Source organism: Paramormyrops kingsleyae, chromosome 17, assembly GCF_048594095.1.
Source record: "Paramormyrops kingsleyae isolate MSU_618 chromosome 17, PKINGS_0.4, whole genome shotgun sequence".
NCBI classification, from domain to species: Eukaryota; Metazoa; Chordata; class Actinopteri; order Osteoglossiformes; family Mormyridae; genus Paramormyrops; species Paramormyrops kingsleyae.
In genome coordinates, this window is record NC_132813.1 from 16132405 (window position 1) to 16146215 (window position 13811).

Genomic DNA, 13811 nt, shown 5'->3' on the forward strand with positions numbered 1-13811 from the left:
CAAGGTGGCGGGGGCAGTAATCTCTAATGCCCGTCAAATGCCCCCACTGCTTGCACCCCTACCTATAAGGCCAAGGGAGACTTAACCCCTGTGTGTGAGAACTGTGCCCAGCAGCAGGATGGGGGGGTGTAATCCCACGCTGACATATGGTCACAGCAGCGTGATAAACGGTATGCTTATTTTTGTTTGCCAGCCCCCCCCCCCCCATTATGAGAAATGAAGATTGCAGACCCCAGAGAAAACTCTCTCTCTCTCTCTCCTCTCTCTCTCTCTCACACACACACACACAAAAAACACATAGGGGGGTGCGAAAACATATACACTCTGGATGAAGCTGCCTGTCAGGGGGAACTTTTTAAATAACACCCAGCGGGGGGGGGGTTCGCCATGGCGACCCAACAAGGGGCAGACAGCAGACAGACCGTAGAGCAGCCAGCATGGAGCTGTAGCTGGAGTGGTGATGACCCCCCCCCCCACTGGAAACAGCTGGGGACTGTGTGTGTGCAGCATGTATGTAAGGCAGTGGAGTCAAGCCCAGCTCAAGCAGAATGGCACTACACGCTACCCACTCCCCCCCCATGCAGTTATTCTGGGTCTCTCTCGAGGGCCCTGTATATCTCTCTACGCAATGAGATCCAGTTTTCTGCTCTAAAGAAGGGGGTGGAGGGTGCTGCATGGCAACAGAGCAGGGAAACCGACACAGCCCAGCCCGACTCTGATAGGCAAAGCCCGACTCCGATAGGCAAAGCCCGACTCCGATAGGCAAAGCCACTGGAGATGCGCGAACATGGCCACACACACGCGCACGTACACATGAGCACAAAGCAGGTGGGGACCCATGTTGACACTGCAGCAGGGGGGCATGGCCTCCGCAGGAAGCCTGATTGAGGCGGTGGAAATTATAGGAGGAGCCGCCAGTATTATCTAGCAGATCACGAGATGGGAGCACTGGCTTACACAAGCATGCACGCATGCACGCACACACACACGCATGCACGCACAGACACACGCACGCGCACGCACAGAAACACACGCACGCGCGCACACACACACACACGCACGCCAGCCCCCAGCAACCCAAATTACTGGCACTAGATCCACAGCCCTTGCCCACCCAGCTTACAGAATTACACTTGTGACCATGATCGATCTCCACAGCACACAAAAATGAGTGCAGACAGACAGAAGAGGAAGAGCCTCCTCACCCAGTAGTGGGAGAGAAAGCAGAAGCAGAAATCTCTCTCTCCATTATCTGTCTGTTGGTTGGTTTACTCATCCATCCATCCATCCATCCATCCCTTTATTCTCATTTTCCCTTCAGAAAGAGACAGGAGGCAGGCAGGGCCTGGGGCAGAACCAGCACCTCTCCTTACCTCAGGGAGGCAATAAATCTTCAGTGGGGCTACTGACGATCCCCCCCCCACCCCGCTTCTTTTTAGTGGCCCCGGCTTTTGGACCATTAAACTTTAACACCCCTCCGTTCGGAGTGGTGTGACAGCACAACCCTCAGCGTGCGGCTCTATAACAGGATGCCCCCATAGAACTGGGAAACGCCACCTGACATTCAGGGTGGCTGATCCCGACAGGAATGAGTGCTGAGGGACCTATGCTGAAGGGTCTCTTACCCCCCCCCCCCCCCAAGTGTGGAACATGGTACAGTCCTGTGGAATGTCAGGACCCCACTGGTCCCTGACCAATGAGATGCTGCGATGACCTGTCATGTTCTCCCTACAGACCCTCCCCATGTGCACCTCATTAAGAAGAAGACGACACTGAGCAGGCAAGTCCAAGAGCCAGTCCCAGAAGAGAGATGGCCAGTTTGTGGAATCTCCTGCCACGCTGCCCCCCCCCCATCTCAGAGGGAACTCCATGATGGCACGGCGTAACCCCCAACACTGCCTTTCCGGAATTTTACTTCCCACGAGTGTCGGCAGGTGTCAGGCCAACGGCGGCCCGATTTTAACAGTAACAATGGTAATAAAAACTGGAGATTCTGGAACGGCAAGTGTGTATTTCTGGGGCTAAAGCCATTTCTGCAAGGCCAAACAAAAGGGGGCTGGGTGCGTGGTTACATTTCAGCAAGTGCTTCAAGGTAGGAACACGACCACAACGTGACCAGATCATGACAATCGCACGACCATCAGAGAGAGGCTACCATCGCTAACATGTGCCTCCAGCAGACACCCTCCCCCCCATCAAACACTCCACCCTCCCCCCATTAAAACGCCCCTCCCCTCGTGGTTCCTTTCCCCATGGAATCTCATCATCTGGGCTGGAATAGCACAATCCCACACAGCAGGAACACCACTGATTCACAGGATCTGGAAGTGGCTGGGCTGGGCTGGGGGCCATAAGGCTACACGGCCCGTAATCGAGGACCCCCCCCCACATGGCATGAGGATACACAGCTAACGGAACAAAGTGGGGATGTTTAGCTTAAAAAGATCACTTTCCAGAAGCTTCTTTTAAAACAATCAGACAGCGCACACAGAGAAGTCAGCTGGCAGCCTCGCTCTTTATTAATTCCTGCCAAAGAACCAGCCACACTGGTTTTCAGAGCTTTCCCCCCCCCACCCTAATCCAATCATGGGGGCAGCACACTATTTTTTCAGGGTATGAGCAGGAGCCTCATGCAGGATATAAAGGCTGAATCAGCAGCAAAAATAGGGCTAATGCTAATACTGAACAGCCAGCTGTAGATACCGCGCAGCCACCAAGCACTGGCTCATTCACACAGGGCCAGCCGCACAGTGCCCGCGGGCCGTAACGAGAGCAGCAACCATGCGAGGCAGTGCTGTAACGGCCATCTGCCATACTGGGCATTTTCCCAGTGAGCGCAGGGAGACACGCGAGTCCCCGAAACTCAGGGCTGATTTTTTTTAATGCCATCCCAGCCCTACAGAGGTCAGAGTATGAGGACCCAGGCATTTCAATGATGACGACGACACCATAAGACCAGCCTTCTGCCTGTAGGACATCATTACTTTTACACACAATGCAGTTTGCTCAAACCTAAATGAAGGGGTTTTAGTGACGCCGTAACCCAACAGGAAGAGCGGCTTGCAGACTGTAAGCCGCAAGACAATCACAGCAGTTTCAACACCTGGCGGAAGGCAGCAGTGTATGATGGGAAATGCCAAAGAGCTCTGTCACACACACACACACACACACACACACACACACACACACTCTCTGGCTCCCTCTCTATTCCTCTCCTTTCACTCCTTCTAGTTTCCCTCACAGTAGGACTTTTACTGCATATTTCCAACTCTGACTGTAGCCTTAATTAGACCATAGAAGCAAAAGGAACAATAAAAAAGACCAGGTTTGGCAGGAGCTGACATTCCAGGCAGGAAGGCTTCTCCCCTGTCCTCCTGGGGAGGGGGGGGGACCAGAGAGGACAGACCCCAGCGCCACACTCGGGGACAGCAGGAAATGACACGCAAAGCCAAGCGCTGTGCTGCAGGGGCCGAGCCCAAGGACATAATGCCCCAAAGTCACTCGAGCATGCAGGAAACCCCGCAAACCCCAAACAATGGCATTCCAGGCAAACAGGATACAGATAACACTCTAATCGCACGCTGGCGCTTAACCCCCACCTACCAGGATGGCAACCAAAAGGGGATGTTCGGCACCGTGACGGGAGCAGAGCCACACAGCACAGGTCCATGGCATATGGCCAGTAGGGGGTGTGGCAGTTAAGGTAATGAACAAGTCTGTCCAGAGAGGGTCCCTGCTGTTTTAGTCTTCAAGAGGTTACATAAAAATAGTCCATTTCATTTGCACAACCTGGTATGAACTGCAGGACATTTCGGTTAAAATTGTGCAAACCTGAATTACACAAACAAAACAAAACAAAAATACGGATGAGCGAGTCTCCATGTGTTTGGACAGCAGTAAATACACCATCCCTCCCACTGAGGGAACCTCCCAGGCTGCTATCAGGGGACAAAGCCTTTCATTTAACATGCCCTCAACCCCCGCCCCTGAGAAAAAAAAACAAATACCCTCAGGCCAAAACAATGAAGGTAAGATAATGTCACAGTAGGGGGTGGCGGGGGGGTGACCACCTCCTAAACCTGCTTAATTTGACCCACCCCCCTTCCCACTGGCCCGCCCCCTGGCTCAGCAGTAAAAGCAGCATGCGGGATCTCAGTCTGCATTCTTGCATTTCGAAGCGCTGCTGCCGCCGGGCGATTAAACAAACACACTGGGACTCGATCTGCTCTCTAATTACCCGTCGCTTCCTGGTCCTGAAGTTGGTTGTTTAAAATCTCTCCATCTGCATTACAAAAAGAAAGTATGAAGCATTAACGGGCTCCCAGCTGCTGCTACTGTACCCCCCCCCCCCACCCATGATATTCAGCTTCATTCCACAGCGACATCGCAGTGGGGGCTCCAGGTGCCGTCAAGCTGGCACATGCAGTGCTTGCCGTCAGCGCAGTGACAGGACGGAGCACCACAGGGGCCTGTTCACGTTAAACCCCGTCGCTATAGAGACAGGCGACACACAAACCGCTCACGGCAGAATTAAATGCAGAAAAGGGAAACTCTTAGGCCTTCTGTCGGACGGTTTTCAAGACACAGCGTCGCTCTGCTCTGACCGCGCCGATGCCAGTTGTGTTCGGCAACCACGACACGAAGCGTGGTCTGCATTTTCACGCAGCCCTCAGCCTCTTCACGGTGAAATCCCAGCTCCCCTCTGCGTCTGACACGCTCTCCACTACACCCACTACTCCACCAGTCTCTCATCTGCATATTCTGTCTCATTCTCGTTTTCCTCTCTCTTCCTCCATCTCTCTCTCTCCCTCCAGAGTTTCTGCACACTGCATGTCATCACACCACTATGCAATCACAAGGAACTCATTTTAAAAAGCTCACAGCTGCTGTAAACAGAAAGGGTTCAATTTTCCCCCCTCCAGGGATAGTACTCCCTCATTCTGCTAGGCTAGGAGGTGGGAGGATTCATTTTAACCCACAAAGCAGGGGGCTGCTGTACCCGAGCATATTAGGTTACGAATGTGCCCCCCTGGCAGGGTAATTACACACCTCCAGGACGCAGGTGTGGGGAGACACCCCAGTGTTTAGCCCTGCCTCCCCCACGAGACGAAAATGAATCATGGGACAGAATTATAATTACCCCCCTTCAGTGTGTGTGTCAGTATGTTTACATGCACATTAAGGAAATTGAATTATTGTGTTAGTCCGAATAAAACTGGACTTTTAAAGTGGATGTAAACATGTCAGTCCGACAAATTGTACGAAACTGAATTTCTCTTCAGTTCGACACCCAGATAATGCGAATGGGAGTCTATTTACTCCGGCATGTACACATTAAATTGGACTCATACTGGCCTTAGACCCGGAAGTAACAGAAGAAGCTGGTACACAGAAGAAGCTTGGAGCACAGCAGAGGCCGTACAGCATGTACGAAATGTACAGCTCTCTAAAGCTGTCCAAATAACCGCTCAACTAAAGGGCGCTGTTCCACTGCACCAGGTACCGTACTTTTGGTACTTCAAGAAGGTACCAAAAGTGTGGCACTTCAAGGTGTTGGTTTTACACTGGCGTAAAAGCTGGTACCGGTGCTGAATGACATCGCAACACAAGGTGGGGTATTTTGCACAGAATTCGAAAAATGGCTGCAGTAGGACTGGACGAAATGCGATATTGAGACCGACATCGCATGTTATGCGCATCCAATTCTCACATGGCTAGTCGACTAGGTTAAGATCAGGCTTTTTTAATTTTGAATTTGATACGGATTTCATAGCGCAGGGAGTTTAAGTCTCGCAAAAACATTTTTACTGTCATAGGAGAAATAACATGGCAAGTTTTGCAATATTAATGATTATTCCTTTTTACAGTTATCTAATATATGTTTAAAAATCAGTTTAAGGTTTACCTCCGCTGCTTTTGCATGAGCACTGCATGCGTTCTCCGAGACACTCAATCATTTTCAGCCTTGCTGTTTAAATCACTCCTAGATGGGTTCGTGAGAAATTGATGCTAGACTATTGTTTCACAAACACCCCAATATTTATTACAATATAATCACATTGCAATATTTGAAAAACTTCCAATACCGTGCTGTCATAGTATATTATACAAAATACTTTATTTCCTGTTATGATATCCTGATCCTGAGCCATATCGACACCTACTGTAACGGAGTCAGACATACTTCGGTCAATAAATCAATTCCCTTCCCGTGTATGTATACTGGGACAAGGACAGTAGTCCCATTAAATGGTGTAATCGGGCTATAACCGTAGCTGGACTTAGCTATGCATGTAAATGTACTGTGTGTGTGTGTGTTTGTGTGTGTGTGTGTGTGTGTGGTGGGGGGGGGGGGGTGGTGAGTAGCTCACTCCCTGACTAACACGGCATCCGCTGGGATCGTATGATGGGAGAGAGACAAGCTCAGAATTCACAAGGTCACTCAAGGGCATGGAGAATGAGAGCACAGAGGCTGGAAGAGGACTGGGTACAGGGAACGCGGCAGTCATGCGGCCCGGATGATCACGGCCGTTACATGTCCTAAACAGCCAGAGCTTATTTACTCAGCAGAAGCTTTCTTCCAAAGCACCATACATCTGAGAAAGCATTTGACCTTAGGCCTTGCCTAAGGGCCCAGCAGTGACATCACTCTGCCAACAACCTTCTGATCACAGGCTCAGTGTCGCCCCCTGCTGAGCCACATCCCGCCTCTTGCTTCCAGAGCACCACCCCCGGCTGTAATCGGATTCCATGCTCTTCACAGAGATCCATGGAGATCGTTGCTACATGTCTTACCAAAGTCATCCAAAATAAGGTCCATGACCGACTTCCAAGCCTTCTCCCCCCGGAACACGATGCCTAAGACAATGGGGTTCCTGCTGCCTGGCAAAGTGACTGGATTTTAAAAAAGCAAGTTCCCTTGTTCCCCGCTTCTGAAGTGGGGGGGGGGGGGGGGGGGGGGGGTGTCAAGACAACTGATTTTAGACTGCAGATCCTAATGAACATCCTTTATAAACTATAAACTATATGCCCCAGCAGGCTGCAGATACATAGACTCAGCTCCGCACATCACCCAGGTGTGAAAGATTAAGGAACCCCCCCCAGCAAGAGTGGAAGGCGGGCATCTTAAAAACAGCCCTGAGGTCAGAGGGGTGAACAGTCACTTGTAGACTCAGGCCACATGCAGCCACGGAGCTTCTGGGGGTAAGTGAGGGCTTTTGAGGGACTTGCTAATTAGCGCTAATCCTCCTGAAATGAGAGCCTGGCTTGGAACCAGGCACTTCCTGCTGAAATGTGTGCTGGGGAAGAATGGAGATGTCAGGGAGAGAAGCAGAGAAGGGCCTAACGGCACCGCGCTCCAGCACCTCATCAGCACTCAGCATCCACCCCGCAAACAGGCGAACCGGCGGGTGGGGGGGGCGTCTTAGATAATCATAATTCTAAATATTTGCCTTCATGTTTCCTCAGTGAAACCTCACCCCTAAACCAGGTCCTCTCCTGCTGACTTACAGACCCCTGCTATTTTTGACCTTACCGCCCCCCAGCCCACCCTGGTACACTGGAATGCCACAGACATCTCCAATCCCGCCCCCCCCCCTCCCCCCCAGCACTGCAGGGGGCAGGTTGAAGTGGTGCCGGCCAGCTCAGGTCCCATTGTGGTCCTCTCCTGCCACTTTGATCCTGTGTCGCCACCCCCCCCCCCACTTCAAACACCACTTAACCAAACAGGAAGCAGGCAGCTACACCCTGCATGGTCGTGCATTAAGGGCAGCGTAGGGTCAGCGGGAACCCCGGACTGAGGAAAGCCCTGTATGGGGGGGGGGGGGGGCTTGGAGACTCCAGCCCAGCAGGGGCACCCAGCTTACTGCCTCACCATCTCCCCGACTAACAGACATGCTAAGTTAGCCAGCTAGCTAATATTACATATAATGATGGACTAAATGGGAAACTGCATTTTAAAATCTTGCTGGTAAGATAAAGGCTGTTAATCTAAACAGGGGTGTGTGACTCCACGGGTTGGGGCGCCGTGCCTGTGCTCAGAAGGTCGCTGGTTCAAATCCCACTGTCGGCAGAGAGATGTCACCGATGGGCCCCTGAAGGAGCGGTTTAACCCCAATCGCTTCAGGAACCCGGCTTCCTTAAAGAAAACACCTGACATTAGTGGAAAGGGTCTGCTAATTACATAATATGTAAATGATTCACTGACTAGGCAGTTAGGTAATATGACTGAATTGAAAAAATTTGAATGAAATTTCAAATAATGGCTGACATCTAGAGTTTAGCTAATGAGGAACGGACAGCGAGGGGATGCGGGCGGGCCAGAGGGACAGAGGCCTCTCTGTGAGGCCCCACAGCACAGCACAGCACAGCACAGCACAGCACATTCCTCCCAGAAGCAAAGTAACTCAGCAGCAGAAGATCGATCACTTAAGCAATCGGATTTAAGTAAGCAAGGAAACTATCACGCTGCAAGCATGTGCGTCACGTGGGGAGAGACCGAGGCAGGAGTCACTCCGGCGGTCTGCAGAGTCATGCGTTTTTGGGAAATTCGGCCTGGAGGAATCTTGGGAAGGAGCTTGAAAAGTGAAAGGAAAGAAACCCAGGAGGTATCCAGCAGCATGACAGCAGGCGGGGCTCTGGCCGGCCGTACGCCGAGCCGCTCAGCTCTCTGGGAAACTGGTGAGTTCTGGTGTGTTGGTGTGGACGGATTCGGGAGACTCGCGACTCTGCTGCTGCTTCCGATAGTATCAGGCTGTCCCCAGGGGAAAAGGGGGGGGGGGGTGTGTAAAACAAGCCCCGGGTGAGCAGAGAGGCTGGCCCATGCCAATTGGGCTCTCGTGTCTCCCCTTGCCCCCCCCCCACATGGACCCAATGACCGCATGGCAGGTGTCTGGCTGCAGTCCCTCCATCAAACATCGGGTGGAGGGACTGTCTCTCCCTCCCCCACAGCTGCACCACAAATGGCACTACGCTGCCCCCAGCACGGCCCCAGGGTGGTCGCCAAGGAATGGCTGCGGCACCGGCGCACTCCCCCTAGGCTGGGGGGGCAGCCTGTGCTTCCTCACACGAGCAGCATGCTGTCAGCCCATGCGGGGACACCAGCAACAGCGATAAAAACGTCGTCGTCTCTGTGGTACCACAGCCGCCTGTCCTCCCCTGTAAGCCTGGCACCAGGCACCTCGGGGGCTGCGACAGCCCCAAGGACCCCATCCTCCCCCCAAAACACTCAGCACTCAGCTCAGCACTTTGGAACTTCCCAAAAAAGGTGAGGACAGATTGAGCTGCATGTTCTTCCCCGGAGACACGCTGACAGCCAGGAGCGAGACTCAGGGGTCAGAGTTCAGCCTCAGGAGGCATGAGTGGCAAACGTGAATTTGCTTTTAACATGAGTTAAAAAAATAAATAAATAAATAGCGGTCGACAACAGACACCTTGCCTGTGCACCGCATGAGGACACGTAAGCGAAGCAAGGACATTCGCACAGGTCGGGCCTGCAGGCTCCCCCGCACTGGGGGGGGTTACAGGCCGGGGATCACGCTGACTTGGCCGAAAGCTCTGCTTGATTTACAGGCCTCACTTGGGCACCGGCTCAGCTGCAGACATGTATGGCAGTACCAGCGAGGAGGCCCGACACGCGGCCACGCTCTCTTGGCAGCTGCCGGGATCAACCCCCCCCCCCCCCCCCCTCGCTCACCCCACCACGGTCACCTCGGGGGGGGCCACTACAGAATGAGGCCTGGACCCTTTGGCCAAAAACGTACGAGATTTATTGAAGGACATTACCTGCAAATGACGGATTTTCAGACTGTGCCTTTCCAGACTGGAGAGTGGAGGCTCCAGAGACAGAGAGAGACGCAGCACGGCGTGCGGGCCGCCCCTGGAGAGACGAGGCGCGGCGTGCGGGCCGCCCCCGGAGAGACGCGGCGCGGCGTGCGGGCCGCCCCCGGAGAGACGCGGCGCGGCGTACGGGCCGCCCTGAGACGCCCTCGCCTCCGCTCCCATCCCTGAGCAGACAGGTCACCATGCCCGTCGCTGCGGGCGACCGCGTTTTACGTCAAGGCCCTAAGAAAACATGTATGAAACTCAAGTGGAGTCAGACTTTACTTTACCGCACACCAAAACCCAAAATACACACTACCCTATCCAAACCAAATACCACGTACAACCTTCTTCCAATGAGCGACTCACCGAAACCAAAACGCAGCATATGACATGTACCGGAGAATATAAAATCCAGTGGTCTGACTGCAGCGGGCCCAAGGTCCGGCACACGGTGGCCCTTGCGAGTGCCCAATTGTAAAACTGAGCACAAAATGGACCAGGGAGACCAGTTAAGGTTTTTTGACAACAGGGATTTGGGTGCAGCAGTTTCACACCCCCTCCCTGTCCCAAGATACACACCCAACGAGTCTTTAACACAGGATTTATGTTCAAAGCCATACAGCTGACAGGCCATTTGCACCATATAGACCACATAGAGGCGGGGATATTCCAGAAAAGTCAGGGGCCATAAGCACACAGCCAATAAAAATCTATAAAGCTACACCTGATATGAAACAGGCGCTTTTTGCGAAACTTACAAAGGGGTACGAAACTGCATTCCAGCTCAGACACAGCTGTCCCCCCCTGAGCAGGTAGGACATCCAAGCCAGCAGTATTCTTTTATTAATTATGAGTAAACAGCATCAGTCCATGGCAGCCCTGTCAGATGGTAGCTAGGCCGGCCCCCTTTCCATGCCCCTCCCATTTCTTAGGGATACAGACAGCGAGGGGGGTGGGGGGGGGCAGCGAGGCGGCCAGCGGCTTGCCAGGAAGCCGTCAACGGAGTGGCATGCGGCGGCAATCAGGCGGGCCGGACACAGTGCTGGGTGGCACCTCCCATGGAAACAGGCTTCATGGGAACCAGCGGCAGCGGGTCCGACGGTGAGGGTCACACACACGTCCAGCCTGGCACGTGTTGCCGTGTTTCCGGCGGGGGGTGTGATGGCTTGGAAAACCGGCCTGCCCAGTGCTGTGGCACATCATATACCCCCCCCCCCCCCCGACACCATCCAAAATTCCAACACCAAAGTAGAGTAATGAGCCGTCATCGAGACCTGCAACTGATTACGAATCCTCGGATAGCCAGAAAGCAGCCTCCTTACGCTAATTCCCTAACAGCTCACAGGAAAATAACATCTGTAAGGACCGGGAGGCATTTGTGGCTGGGGGGGGGGGATGTTCCAGCACATTATCTGAATCCCTGGCATCTTGCAGGAAGCAGCCTTCTCTTGGAACCCAAACCATTTATCCTGTCCGGCTGCAGCGTTGGATGGCACGGGATGGCATGGGACAGCAGTACCCGCTGCTGCGATGCCCCGCAGGCCTAAGCCCCCCCTCCCATGTGACCCCTTAAGAACCAGCAACATGAATGACGATATTCAATCATCAGACACACAGACATGCAGGAGAATCATGCAGGAGATCATGTGACCACCCCATCTTTGGTTTTGGGTCAAAACAAGCCCCCAGTGGCTTTTCTCTCACCCAGGCCTGAAAACACATCTTTTCACTATTGGTTATTTTTTCAGAGACATCTGAAATGCAATATGATGCATTGCCCCCACCCTCCATGAAAAGTAGTGCTGCCAGTAGTGAATGGGGAACAGGGGGATGCCAGCTGACTGGGGCAGAGCAGATCGACCCCAGTGTGCACCAGCGGGCACCCTCAGGGACCCACAGTGACCAACGTGTATGCAAACACACACACAGACACACACACGTGTCAGGTAAACATATCTTTATGGGGACCACTCATTCATTTCTATGGGAAAAATGCTAACGCTAACTATGACAACCTTAACCCCTACCCAGCCCTAACCATAACTATAAGTAACCAAGCAAAATACAAGAGTTTTTGCATTTTTTAGTTTTTTCATTGCAGTCACAGATTTTTATTAAATTGAGTTTTCCCTTATGGGGACCAGGAAACTGGTCACCATAATGGGAAAAAAAATGGGTATTCATCAAGTTGTGGGGACATCGTGTCCCCATAAGGTAAGGTATACCCGCTCTCTCTTTCTCTCTCTCTCTCTCACACACACACACACACACACACACATATATGCAAAGTAGCTCCAGGATTGCACTTCACATTAAGCACAAACGCACCACCACTTTCACTCCCCAACCATAAATTGGGCATGTGCATTAAAAAAATAATAAATACAAAAGGCACTTTGCCGGCCGACACACTATACATGCTGGGCTGGCTGGGGGGGGCTGGAGAGGCCAACATGGACACCAGCCCACAGGTACTGAAGGGAAAATCAGAGCCCATGGAACAGAATATCCAAGGTTCACCCACTGTGAAGCCATTTAACACAGGCCCACTTTCGTGAGCATGATGCTAAGGGAGAACCGTCATGAAGAACAATCAGAACAATGTCACCAGTACGGAGAGGAGAGAACAGAGGCCAGACTTTAACACACACACACACACACACACAGAAATCTAGAGAGATTAACCTTACAAAAAACGATATATATATATATACATACCATTCGATTTGCTTATGGATTTAGCCCTATGTTTTATGCATATGGGAAAACTTTTTTTTTCGTTAACATACTTAAACATTTTTGAGTGATTTCCGAAAAATTTATGATCCTGATTCTTAAACGTCATGAACAGGTAATTACTTACATAATCATAGTATACAGGGTGAGACCCGTACAATGTCGTTCATGCTGATTGCAGGAATTCGTGCGGGAAAAGAGGAATTAATCCTGTTAGGAGCCAAAGTCTTGAATGCAATTTGCCATTTAAGACTAAGTAAGCGCGTTACAGTTTAGGAAAAAAAAAGATTATTATTAATACTATCAATCACAGATCATCGAATTACAATGGCCGTATGTAAGCAATGAACTGCTGGGGACGGAGGCGGCGATTTAGAAATATCAAACGAACCCTTCAACATCGTGAATTCTCACAGAAATTCAAAATAATATTTTTAACAAACATTTCCCCAAAAACAATAAAAAACTTAACTGGTTTATTGCAGTTTTTAAATTTTATGGCGGACAGACAATTTGACGTCATGCTATATCGTCTGCTACAGCTGAACTATTTTGATTTTATTTAGTCGTTTTATTTTTAAGATGTTCCTGTATCAAAATCGCATTTAAACATTTTGTGCTGATAATTATTTTAGTGCAGCTGATGGCATTTTTAAGCGTCTCTTTGGTAGTCAGGGGGGTTGGGACATATTTCGATAATTGTTTTAAATCAAATCGTTTTCTATAATATGCCTAAATCTATTATGAAATTAGAGATTATATACATCAAGTTTCCCAATATCGAAATGAATCGTTCAAAATGTGTTTGAGTGTAACATTTTATACTAAATGTCTCAGCCCAACATCGACTGGCTCTTTGTTTTGGAAATGGGTGTGCATTTTAAGATTTTAAACAAATGAAATGTATTAAGTTAGCAGCATATAACTATAAATATAAATCGTAATACAAATTAAAATGAACATTTAACGTTACTGCTGTAACCGACCACGTTGTTACTACTGAAATGGGCTGAATACGTTCCAAATTAACTGATAACTTAACTATAAACAAGATATTAAATATATTAAAATGACATTTTACACAGATCGATTAACATATTCCTAAATAAAACTAATTCGACCAGCAACGGAGAGCAACCTTTATATTACTGTATGAAGATTGATAACGTTATTATTACCGAGTCTTCTGTATTACATTCTCACGACCAAATTTAATGGGTAGAGGGTTCTGGTACAGACAAAGGGCATTCGGG

The 13811-nt window shown here is 50.7% G+C and overlaps 1 protein-coding gene across 1 annotated transcript in view; it reads right to left on the reverse strand.

The window, feature by feature from the left end:
- Positions 1–13811, reverse strand: part of nxn (nucleoredoxin) — a 41840-nt gene that overhangs the window by 27000 nt on the left and 1029 nt on the right. The gene's annotated exons all lie outside the window — the stretch shown is intronic.